Source organism: Netta rufina (genome assembly GCF_964035555.1).
Source record: "Netta rufina genome assembly, chromosome: 5".
Taxonomy (NCBI): Eukaryota; Metazoa; Chordata; class Aves; order Anseriformes; family Anatidae; genus Netta; species Netta rufina.
Genome location: NC_140128.1, coordinates 59,022,371 through 59,034,978, shown reverse-complemented (window position 1 = coordinate 59,034,978; position 12,608 = coordinate 59,022,371). Strand labels below are relative to the sequence as shown.

At 50.3% G+C, this 12,608-nt stretch overlaps 1 protein-coding gene across 1 annotated transcript in view; it reads left to right on the top strand.

The window, feature by feature from the left end:
- Window positions 1–12,608, top strand: part of PRKCH (protein kinase C eta) — a gene marked incomplete at its 5' end in the record, with an annotated part of 112,389 nt that overhangs the window by 96,691 nt on the left and 3,090 nt on the right. The window lies entirely within an intron of this gene.

Genomic DNA, 12,608 nt, shown 5'->3' with positions numbered 1-12,608 from the left:
CTCGTGGTGTTTTAGAAGCATCAGAGCACGCTGACTTTAACAGGAAGGAAGCGTCCTGTCAGGAGATTTTCTGGGCTCTGGATTAAAATGAAAAAAGCACGTGCCTTCATTTCATTTGAATGGTAACAACCACGATCACGGCTGTGTGCTATATTTGCGGTGTACCCATAGTGTGTCAGTATGTCAGTAGGACAGTATTTTTAGTAGTCAGTGTAACAGTGTTGAACCTATTTTGTTTGTTCCCTTGTAGCTACTGCATAAAGGAAGATACTAGGAGGTTTTCTAGCTGCTAAAGAAGTAGATTTGCGCATCATTGCTTCTGATGTTAATGTTATTTTTAGCAGATAGAACATTATTGCTACTGGGTGAGCATCTTTGTTCACATTAATAATCACTACTGGCTTTATCTCAACAGAAGTGAACTCCTTGGTTTACAGCCGTGACAGTGCTTTCTAACCCATGATATTAAGAGCTCTGGAAAATCAGAGAACTCAACTGCTGCAGTGACGAAAATGATTGTAAGCAATTACATGGCATGGGAAATCTATGGAAGACCAGGGAATTAAACCTGGGGTCTCTCATATTGCAGACCGAGGCCTTAATAGCCTCAATAATTGGATTATCCCCTCACTAAAAGTTCTGGCCTCTAACCTTGAACAGGCCTAGTGAGAATTCACTTAGCACTCGAGTGATGCAAAGCTCTGAAAGTGAAATCAAATTCCCCTGCCAGGAAGAGGCGATTAGGTGTAGGTGCTAAGAGATTCTCTACAAGTGCACATAGCTGGGTTTGGAAAGCACTTGATCAGTTTGTCTTCACAAAGAGGTTCATTACGAACAAGGAAACTGTTTTTTAGGACATGGTTCATGGATGCTGTTATTTTGTTTTGCTTTCGTTTACCATAACTGTGTGTCACCGATTTCCCCCCATAAGAAATCACCTGATTTCTGAAGATTGCATCCTGTTCGTCTTTGCTGTTTCCCGATAACCACCAAGATACGTCCGCAGGACCTCATTTAGGTGGGTGGGTGTTCCTGATGTGGTTTTGAGCACCGCTACCAAGGAAAACAAAAACAAACTCAGTGCCCTTGGACCTTGTTTAGAATTCAAAGCAGAAAGATTTGTGCTCTGGGAGAAGATTTTACCTATTGCCCTTTTTAATTTGTTGCCCTCGGTATTTTCCCTGAAGTTCTGGAAGCAGGGCAGAGATGAATCTGTGAAAATCAGCAGGATTTTGCTGGAATTGATGCTCCCAGAGGAGGAAAGGAGGAAATCCCACTCATATACCCTGCACTGCTGGAGTGCGTCAGTGGGGAATTGGTGGAATGATGGCTCAAGTCAGGCAGAGCGGGCTCAAACTGAGCTCTCCTGCTTCTTGTGTGAGCAAGTCTACTTGGGAATGGATTTGCTCGTGGTAGGAAAAAAACTGCAGAAAAGGAGAATTACTGCAGAATGGATTCAGACCATTTCATCTCAATCTGAATGTAATTTTTGCTTTCTTTTAAATAATTCTTTCAAATATTCTCCGCTATCAGCTGACTGAGTAATCACCAGTGTCTGAGGATGGAGAGGCTGTGAAAGAGAAACTTCCTGAGCAAGCAGAGGCTTTCTGAGAGCAGAGATTGCTGTGCCATATCTTTTATGGTGAGAGTGCCGCCGGAGTTTGCTTTGTTCCAGTGTGTTGATTTTTTTAAATCGGTGAATTGTCACCAGCAAAAAGGGCTTGAGCAAAGAGGGTGGCTTTCCAGGCAGCTGGAGGCTGTGGGATTAAGCTGAGTCGTAAAATGAAATACAACCCTCTTGTTTCCTATAAGCAGGGTGCATTGTGTTTTGGCACAGGTTTCACTTGCTTCATGTATGGCTTTCAAATGCAATCCAATCGCGCTTTGTAACAGACAGGCTTGGTTGGAGGGGAGAATGAAGAGACATGGAGAATCAGGGCTCAAAAGCCAGTGGTGTGTAATGGGAAGGAAAGTCTCAGGGAAAGCTGCAGGGCTTTTCCTTTCCAAGTCTGCTGTCAGGTGAGGAGAGGAGGACCAGGTCTATTGAGCTGGGCTGATCAACTGAAGTAGCAAGGGTTGGCCCAAAGGCTTGGGGACTTGGCTGAGGAGTTGCACCTTGGATGCTTTCACTCTCAGGGCCAGGTGACAGCAAGCAGCATCTCCCTGGGGAGGCGTTAACATGGCTCTGCCTTCGGACCCTGGATTCCTGAACTCCTGGCATAGCTGAGCCTGCTGAAGCTGAGGGTGGCTCTTGTTGTGTGCCAACCTCGTCACAATGTGAGCTCTGAAGCACTTCTGGTCTAGCTGAAATGCTCCTTCAAAAACTGAAGCTTGGGCAGCCTTGCATGCAGCTGGATATTCTGGGGATACAAATAAGATGAATGCTTGTTTGGCCTCCAGCTGGCTAAACACAAGTATTTTGGAGAAAACTCAGAGTTAAAACTAGGCAGAAATGGTGATTCCCCTTCTGAGTGGCTTTCATACGAAAAACGAATACCAGGCAAGGGAAGAGGAAGGTGCAGAGGAAATTGGCTGTGGTTTTAGTAGCCTGCAGTCCCAAGCTGTGCAGGTGGAACAGCACAGGGTGGTACAGATGCTGGAGGATTAGTGCAAGGAGTGTAACTGTGTTAGAAGGAGGAGGAGGGATTGAAAGGTTAGGGAGCTCCACTGAGAGAGCAAACGTGACCGTATTTCAGAGAAGAAATGATGTCAGCACTACAGCGAAAAGGATGCAAAAGAGAAACCTGAAGTCAATCTGTTATTCTAGAGAATAATAGCCTGGAAGTGACGCTGAGTCAAAAGGCAAATGCTCTGCTTTCGTGAAGTCTCTGCTGCTTTGTGTCACTGGGTTCACTTCCCCCACGGCTCATCTGGCACCATCTGAACCCTGACAACACCGCTCGAGTCTAACCACCCACCCCGTGTTATGCTTTGCTCTTGCAGACTTGCTTAAAATCCCCTTGGTGTTGCCAGGCTAAGACCGAGGGGCTGTAGTGTCTGTGGGTTAGGGCTTCAGACTCAGTCATGGTTAATAAGGATGTTCTGGGGTCAGCTGAAGCCAGGTGCTGCTCTGACAACCCAGGTTTATGCACTCAGGTTTGGCTGTTGGAGCACAAGGTGATGGAGCTGGGATCTCCTGCCCATACGAGGAGGGAGCTTGTGTGGATCTCAGGAGCAGAAGGAGGGGGAATGGTTGAAAGTGCCACGCTTTGAATCCAACCACGTGGCCTCCAGACAGCCTTGAAGCCTGATCTAGAAGTCAAAAAAGTCCTGCTCTGGAAGGAAAAGCCTTCTCCCATTCCTGTGAGCCCACAATGCAGACCAAACCCAAGAAACTCAGCCTTCTCAGGTAGTTCCTTGGCTTCTCTACTTGTGTGTACAGCTAGTAAGCTACTGGCAAGGCAGCTCATTCCCCCTTCTGAGGAGGCAGCACACACGGATTTTTCTGCAGAGCAAAACAGGGCTCAGGAATGTCTCAGTGCGGACGGCAGCAAGTCACTTAATTCAGGGAGAGAAGGAGACTGGGGCCATTCCGCAACAGCTCAGCCAATTTTCATCTCGCTAATTAAAAAAGCCACTCAAAACTCTCTGCAGAAGTTTGTCTTTCCATCGCTGCCCAGAAGAGCAGGTATGGGGTCGCCTTAGGTCCCTCCATCCCTCCGGTAAGTGTCAGGGCAGGCAGGAGCCCTCTGAGGGTTCCCCCACGTCCTGCTGGTGGTGTGTCAGAGGCAGCGTGCTGTCCAGCAGCAGTTTCTAGCTGGGGAGGAGGGAAGCACACACATCTAACTGGAAATGTGCCCAAATTCTACCTTAAAACACGAAGTTAAGTTAGAGGGCACCGGGAGTCGATTGCAGAAGTGCTTTATGCTGTTGGGTTATTCATACGTAGAAAATATATTAAATAACAGTAGGAAAAGGGGGGGTCTGTTAGGGCTCTTCTGCACCTCTCCAGGTGGTAAGAGCTGAGGAAGAAGCAAATGTGAAGTGTACCCTCCTCTGACCTTTGTTCCAGTGAAAATGAGCAGTGTTTTCTGTTGTTTCTCAGGAATTAGGAGTGGTGGCTCGTAACGAAAGAGAAATATTATTTTTATGTGTGCAGGAATTAAATCCAGGCATCTCTGGGGAGTGCAGATTGAGGGTGGCTATCTCCTGCTGTGTCAAAGAAATTCCGAGGAACTTGTTTGACTTGGTGAGGCCAGAGCACAGGGCAGTTGGGTTTGCTTGGACGCAGCCTAATGGCTCCAGCAGAGTCCTTGGAGACCCCAGCTGCGCTGTGTGAACTTACGTAACAGGCTGAGAAGAAAGAAAATTGGAGAGAAATTAAAAAAAAAAATAAAAAATCCCCCAGGGCACTCCACCCAGGCCCAGCTGCAGAAAGCAAAGTGACGACTGAGCTGTGCTGTGGGAGGAATGAACTCCGTGGCGAGGGGATGCCACCAGGAGAGCCTGAAGTCTTGGTGAGATTTCTTTTGCACATGAGAGCCTAAAATCTCGGTGAGATTCTTTGACACATGTTTTCAGGAAGGCTTTCTGCTCGCTGCTGGGAGTGCTCGCTGCTGAAGCAGACTGGCCCCACGGCTGTAAGCAACTAGAAAATGTCATTAATGAGGAGAGAAGGGAGTTTTCACGGCAGAAAGACTTAGAGGCAGATTTTTAACGTGATCCAAGCAAGCAGCCTGCAGTGACAGGGGAGGGAAGGGGCTGGTTTCTGAGACATCTGAGTCCAGGAGAGATGTGCGTGGCCCAAGCTGCCTGCGGTACACAGCTGCTCTCCTCTGAAAGTCATCACTCCGCGATGGTGAGGCTTTCTGGGCTGTTCTTTGGAGATGTTTCCTCTCTCCATGCACTGCCCTTGCTTGGGGTCCAACCCACCTGGCTCCTGGGAGGTCAGAACCAGGCGGAGCTGTCATCAACTCGCAGCCACGGTAGGTGCCCGCATCCTCCCTGCGTGCTGCAGCAAGCACCGTGTGACTCAAGACACCTCGGCCCTGCTTTGCTTGGCACATCCCGGCGCAGTGCGTATGTGCTCCCTGCTGCCTTTCTGCCTCGCCTGTTCCCTCAGTGCTGGGCGGTCAGTTTGGCTGCTGGGTGAGCTCGACCAAACCCTTCTGTTTTTCCTCCCTGGTCCTGTCCCAAACGCCGACGAGGTGTGGAACAGGGCAGCCGGGTGGTGATGGTGTAACCCTGCCTACGTCTCTCGTACGTCACGGCACGAGGCAGACGTCTCTCCTCTGCACTCGCATCCCACAGACCTGGGCCAGGTTCTTTCTTTGAAGCGGGCAGAAAAAGATGATCTGTTTCGCTAGCCAGGACGAACCTGGGTTTGAATGAAGCAGATGCCGGGAGAGTTTTTTTAGACGGAGATTAAAAGGAGAAGGAACAACACAACGGTGGACCCACTGAATTCAAAGCGGGAGCTAGATGAGCTCGGTGCTTTATTCTCAGAGCTGAAGGAGCAAGCTAACAAAGGCAGATATTAAAAATGCCTTCAAATATGCCAATAAATTATTCTCCTTGGCATCCCTTCAGAGTTGGCAGTCCCCATAAATCCCCTTTCCCAGTTTGATGAAGCTTTGGCTGTCAGAGTCAGGCAGATATTTGAATCTCTCTGTGAAACTCTACGTTGAATCTGTGTAAACGTTTTTGCCTTTGTTTTGTTTTTAAAAATGCTTTCATCTTGCGTTTCCTGGTTGGCTCTGGAGCCTGTGCAGCGAAAGCAGGACTCTGGAGCTGGTTGCTCCCCAAGCAGAAGGAATTGTGCAGCTTTAAATGGTCTCTCACCTAACCCATTTCTGCCTTAAACATGCAGCGTGGCTAAGCGACAAGGCTGAGCTCCACCACAGGTTGTCTTCATACCTCTTTTGCTCGAGCTTGCGTATCCATTTCTGCAGTGTGCTGTCTCTTGGTCTCTTAATTCTTGAAAAGCAAACAGTTTTCCCCGGTGCTTTCAATCTCTCCTGTTGATTGATCACACCCCTCTCTGATGTGCTTCTCTTCCCCACAGTAATAGTCTCATGTCTCTGCATAATTCACTGTGAAAGAAAGGTAATGCCAGCCCTATGTAGCTTGCCAGAGCCAGATGCATCCTGAAGGTCTTTTTCCTTTCATCATGAGGTCTTTTACCTTTCCCTTTCCAATAGGCTGAAATTAGCTTCTTGTTTAAGCCCAGAGCATGCAGGCTCAGATTTGCTTCACAACAAAAGCTCCTAGCCCTGCCTATTGCGGTGTCAATTATGATTCATCCTTCTCTTTCCTGCCAGAGAACTGAAAAAAAAAGTGAAGCAGCATTCATTGTGTCAACCTTTTTTTTTTTTTTTCCCCTTTCCTTTTTCTGCTTGCTCTTAGGGGCTTGGGAAGAAGCGATTCCTGCAGCCGAGCCTAAAACTTGCAGCTCACTTCTCTGGGCTCACTTCTCTGTGATAGACCCTCGGGGGTATTTTGGTGGAGTTCATTAAAACCTAATCTTGGGGGAAGGCCTGAGAATTCCCTTGAGAACCTGGCTCCGACCTGGCCATGGGAATAACCCTTCCTTGCAGCCGGGACCATCTCTGGCTGCCCAGCCCCGCAGGAGCGAGCCAGGGCGTCTAACTGGGAGGTCGCAGCGCCCCAGTAAAAGCCATAAATCTCCGACTGGCCGCGCTGTTCGGGGCTGGAGGTCTTGCTCATCCACTCGTCCTTCCAGCGTTGACCTTTCTGACCTGCTGTGTCTTTTCAGGAACTTTAAAATTAAAAGGATCGAAACGGAACCAAGAGCATGGCGAAGCTCCTTTGATGTACTTTCCCGTGATCTTTTTTTTTTTTTTCCCTAATTGGCCTTCACAGGTTTGTCTGGGGGCACTTTAGTCCCCTTTGTACTTGACCCTATGTAAATAGGCCACCCAGGGCTGTGTAATAAATGCCTGGTTCCTCTTGACAAGACTATCAGAAAAGGATTAATTGTTTTCCCGGGCAACCCTAGGGAGGTTTTACCCCTGGTTAAAAAGCGAGTGGGATCATGCCCCCACTCCCTTCATAAGCGTGCTGCTCGTTCCCTCGGCACGTTTGCCTGGCCCTGATTGATGTATCGATCCCCGTGCTGCATCCAGAATCCGAGCGGGGGGATTTGAAAACAGCAGCCTCATCTTGAACCTCCGAGCAGCCCCCGCAGCAGGTGACCCACGTGGGAGCTGGGTTTTACTGCTCAGTGCTGAAAACACAGATTTCTGGGGGGACCTCTTGACCGAAACCTGTGTTAAATAATCCACGTATCTAATGACTGAAGTTCATTTCTGATTATTAGAGGAATATCAAAGGCAGAAGTGTCTAAAATCACCAGCTACTGTCAGGGGCCGGTATAAAGCTCCCGTGCTTGGTATTTGTGTATTTGTGGCCTTTTCATCGTGCTCTAGTGTGGATGAGTTAAACTGGGTGGGAGAAGGCAAGGAAATCGATTTCAGCACAGCAAGGAAGTTTGTAGCTATTCAAACAGCATTTACATTTCATATTTTAGGCCAAATTCTCTCCGGGTGATAGTCAGCAACGTTGCACCCCCAGGCAGTTTGGAGCCAGATGTGCCCGTCCCACACGAGAGGGGCTCTGTCCGCCTGGTTTATTTTGCCAGTCCCTCACTCAGCACTGTTTGCAGGGCAGTTAATCCTCCTTGCTCCCTCGAGCTTTGACTCGGCCACATCGAGCAGCCCTTTCTGCAGCGGGAGAGAGCAAGAGCAAATTTCTCTGCCTTAATATCCACTGCGCTGACATTTCGTCCTGCTTGCCTGCGGCTGGCACATGCAGCGTGTGGCTGCTGCCCTGCTGAGTGCCACCGGATGGCTGAGGCTGGGGGGGACCTCTGGAGGTCTTCTGGCTTTTAGGAGCAGGGCTGAGGACTGGTTTTTACCTCCCTTCCCATCCCGATATTATTTGGAAGGGGAAATAACTGCGAATTCATGCTCTGCCTCCCTCCCCACGTATTGCTTTCAGGGCAGTCCTGGCACTGCACTCCCCGGGGCCTTTTCTGCACTGAAGGATTTCTGCTGCTCAGTTTTCTGTAGCCAGGACCCTGATGTGGAGGAAGAGGTGCCACACACACACGTGGGTCCTATCCTGGCTCAGCACCGCGACGAATTGCACTGGTACAAGCCATGGCTTTTAGCAGTCATCCTGCTGCGTGCTGGGTGGAGAGCCGAAATGCCGCCTGGTCTCTGGCGGCTGCAATCGGGGCAAGTGAAGCCTCCTGGCTCCCAACCATTAAAGATAAGGCAGACGCTCACAACCAGAGCCATACATCCATCTTCTCTTTGTTAGGGCTGGGGGAGGGCTCCCCAAAGCCCAGCCCGTGGGTTTGTTTGCCTTACATAATGGGCGGCCGAACTGTTTTCAGCAACTGCAGCGTTCAGCCCAGAGATTCATGGAGGGAAGCCTTAATTAGAGTAATTGCTCTATTTATGTAACGATTCCCTTTTGTCTGAGATCAAATGGATCTTTGAGAAATCTTATTTCCTTTCGAGTTAATTTCTGCCCTGTTCGTTTAGCTCATGAATCTTAATGAAGGTGAGCGTGTCGGGTATCTCCTCATCTCCTCCTCCTTCCTAGAGGGGAGGCCGTGGGGCGTAAATCTCCTGTGTGCTGCTTTTCACCCTGGCAGCAACACCAGAAACACCACCAGGCAGGGAAAGTTTGATGCCATGAGCTGGGAAGTCTTGCTTTGTTTTAGCAGGTAGGGGCTGATGTTTGCACAGCCCTGACCAGGGACCCTTGAAGTTGTGATGGAGAGGAGCTGGGACCAAGGATTTGCTGTCAGATCTGTGGCACGCTGCCTGGGGCTCAGCAAAGCGATGAGTTTCTCTGCTCCTCTCCTCCCTGTCTGCAGGACGGGGATGCTCTCCATCTCTGCCGTGGGCTTGCATTTGAAAGATGAGCTGCTCGGGGGGCACGAGCTTGCTTTTAGGGGATAAACACGGCCTGGCCAGTGCAGCTGGAGAAGCCCTGCACAGCCTTGCCCTGAAGCTGTGATCCCAGGAGCATCCAGGGATCACAACAGCCTGGGGACAGGATCTGTGCAGGGGTCCCCACACCCCCGTGGCAGTGACATCCATCCTGCCCTCCCTCACCTGCTCACAGACCGAGCTCCCGGGGCTGCACAGATTTTCCCCTGTGCCTGGCGCTGCTTTTTCTGCATTTTTTCCCTGTAACTTCACGGCCCGTCCGTGAAGACCGATCTCCACCTCTGTAATTTCTTGTCGTGGCTTGCTGCGTTTTCTTTCAGTAAATGTTTTCAAACGATTTCATGAAGTCATGGGTTTTCGGCTCCTTCCAGCTGCTGCTTTTGGCCGTGGTGTTGCTGAGAGGGTTAGCTGAGGTCAGCAACAGCCTCGCTCCAGTCTGCTCAGCAGCCTGGAGGAGCCCAAAGGGGCTCTTGAATGCCCCAAGGGAGCTCTTGGATGCCCCAAGGGAGCTCTTTACACCGGGAGGGGGATAATTCCTTTTGCTCAGGAACATCTCTGGTTTGCTTTGTTGGTATTATGGTTGGATTTTTTCCTCTATTTCTTCACAGGGCTCTACGTGCCAGAGGCTAGGATTCATTCTGGATTTCAGATTATCACGCAAAATTAGAGATAATAAACACTACGTGGTGACGTTTTGCCATGAAAAACTTTTTGCAGATTTCTTTCACCACCTGCAAAAAGCACGGGAGAGTTGTACTTGGAAGGACACTTAGGGCTATCCAACATGAACCTAACTGTGAAGCAAGAGGCTAACCCTGGCCTTTCTGGGGCCAGCACTTTGTAAGGCTTTTCCAGCTCCAGAGCTTGGCTATTCCCAAGTGCAGCAGAAGGGATCAGGTGAAAGATGAGCAGCTGCTGGTGCTTCAGAGGTGCTGCTTGCATGGGCAGAGCCACAGGTTTGGGCTCCAGCTGCTTATTTCAGAGCACGTTTTTTTGTTTTCCTTGTTTGCTCTGCTACAAGCGCCATCAGACACCAGAGGCATCGTGAGACAGGCCTGCGGGTGGAGGCCTTTCTTCTGGTGGAGATCAGCTCCCAAATTTCATCTTTCAATTTTGTGTGCCTCACACGGGAGGCACCTGTGCAAGGGCAGCTTCCTCAGGCTGCACCGACAACTCTTTATGGGGTGTGTGAGTTACATGCACTCCACCAGCCTGCCTTAGGGCTTTGCAGAATCTGAGAAACAAGCTGTCGGAGGGGCAAAAAAACCTTGCCAAAATGGTTTTGGTGCTGGTGGCTCAAAGCCCTGTCCTTACACATCGAGAGGCAGCAGCGCTGAGCATGTGCCTGGCAGCTGGGGAAGGCGCGGTGAGTTCAGGTACCCGTCCCACTCGCTGTTTTCGGAGGGGAGGATGAAGTCAGAGGGGGTTTGTGGCAGCCCAGCACCACTCTCAGCACCCAGCCAGGAGGACGTGTTCCAGCAGTGGGCGAATGTGAAGCGTTCACCCTCCTCCTGCCTCCTTTGTGCACCTACCCCGGGGCGGAGGGTGCCTGGGTTGCCCTTTGCCTGGCGTCGGCTGAGGTTTCTGGCCACGCCGCTCGGGCGCACGAAGCAGAGCCAGCTGCTGGACTCCGAGCACTCGTTTTGTTTTGACTGTTCGGGTTTTGTTTTCTCAGAGCCCAAAACAGCCCAGCTCAAGGGACAGCCCTTGGCTAATCCTCATTGTCCTGACAAAAAGGGTGTTTTAAGCAGCAAGGAATGCATTTACCTTGGCTCTCCGGCTGGTGCAGCGGGTGCCTTTGCTTGGTGCAATTTTGGCAGCGCGTTGAGCAAAGCAAGCAAACAGGAATGTAAGCACACTTCTATATCCCAGGGCACTGAACTGGTCTGGGAGTGGGCAGTCCAGTTTGGTTTTTGGTCTTCTATGGCTGAGCATGAATGGGAACCAAGCAAAGCACGTTGCCAGCCCTTTCCAGAGATTAATTTCTTTTATGTTTTCCCCACACACGTTTAGCAGAAGCTTCCTGGTGTAATGGAGGAGGCGGTAGGTCAAGAGCCAGGAGACTTGGGACTTTTTCCCAGCTCTCTCTCCTCTTTGTCTTCTCTTTTTGGACTGTTTTGGTCTTTACCACTCCCAGCACCAGCGAGCTCTGATCTTGCTTGAGCTTTCTAGGTGTTCCAGCAATGCAAATTGCAGCTAGTGAGGCGCAGATATCCATCTGTGGGGACAAAGAAGCTGGGCAAGGAATTTCTAGACAAAAAAAGGGGCTTAACAGGAGATTTCTGGCCTGTTTTGCAAACCAAAGAAGTTTAGGGAAAGACTTGCAAAGGCTTGCCTGAACCAGGTCTCTGAGAACTTTTGGCTTGACCAATTTCTGGTTGGGAAACCAAAATGTTGTCTGGTGCTCAGAACCACACAGAAATTTGGGGTTGGTTTCTGCTGGCACGAAGGGACAAAAGCAGGTGGAAAGGGTCAGGGGGAAACACAAGTTGTACTTGTACTTGGCCTGCCTGACCTTGGAAAAATACTGCATGACTGAGGAGTTCGGGGAGGGCATGGGAAGGCCCCGGCCCTGCTGGCGTTGCTGCTGTCCTTACAAGTCTGGGTGCACTCAGCAGCCCTTTCTGCTGATGGTTTTGGGAGGGATGCTGGAAAGCAGCTGTCCCGTAGGGAGCCCTGGGGCAGTACGTGTCCTCAGAGGGGTCGGCAGGGAGGCCAGGTTGGGTTTTGTGCTCATGTCAGCAGGGTCTGGGCTCCTGCGGGGTCCCTGAGCTGCAGCCACCCTGCAGATATCCCATCCGCTCGGGTTCTGAAGCCCCTCAGGTTCTGGACAGGAGCACCGGGCAGACAGCTAAAACAAACCTGTGAGTCTTCATTCTTCTCCCTGTCACCTCTCTAGGCAGGCAATGCCTACACCTTTTATCCACTTGTCCTAGGAGAATTTATACCCACCGAGAAGCTCTGCGCTCAGAGCGGAGCCGGCCTCTGCCTGCACCTCCCCTTCCCTGCGCTTCCCCGCGGCCGAGATGCAGCAGGCTTGGTCACTCCCGAAACAGTGACCGATTGTCTGGTTTGGCTGGTTGGGCTGTTGGCTAAGCATAATGCTCTTTCATCTTCAAGGAAATCGTCTGGACACCTCCACCAGCGTGAAGCTGGCTTTATTTATGCTGCTGGTTTCAATGGGCAAACACAAGCGGCTGTTTTCCCGGTTTAAACATAACCTGATTTCTCTAATGAATTAGAAGTACTCGAGGGGAAGGAAAAGATTGCATTTTGCTGAAGTTTTAAGGGCTATAACCCTAAATTAACAAGCACACGAGCTCTTTCCCTGCCTTGGGAAAGGATTGCCCTCCTCCCCCACTATTTCTTTCCCCTGACGAAATACCTGCAGCGCTCACACTTCATCACTCTTGTCAGGACCTAAAGGGCACCCACCACTGCCCTCTGCGCTGTGTGCATGATCGATGGCTTTTCTCATGGCTCCCTGGCAAATCGGGGCACTTTGGCTGAAGTTTGAGATCTCTTTTCATTAGTAGAAGAGTAAAAAACATTACAAAAGGAAGCCCTCATTTGGAGTTTCACCATGGAGAGGAGAGGACGGTCACCTGTGAGCATTCATCTATCTGCTCAGGGTTTTGGGAGCTGTGAAAGCCAGCGCCTTGCTCATTTTCCTCTGTTTCCTAA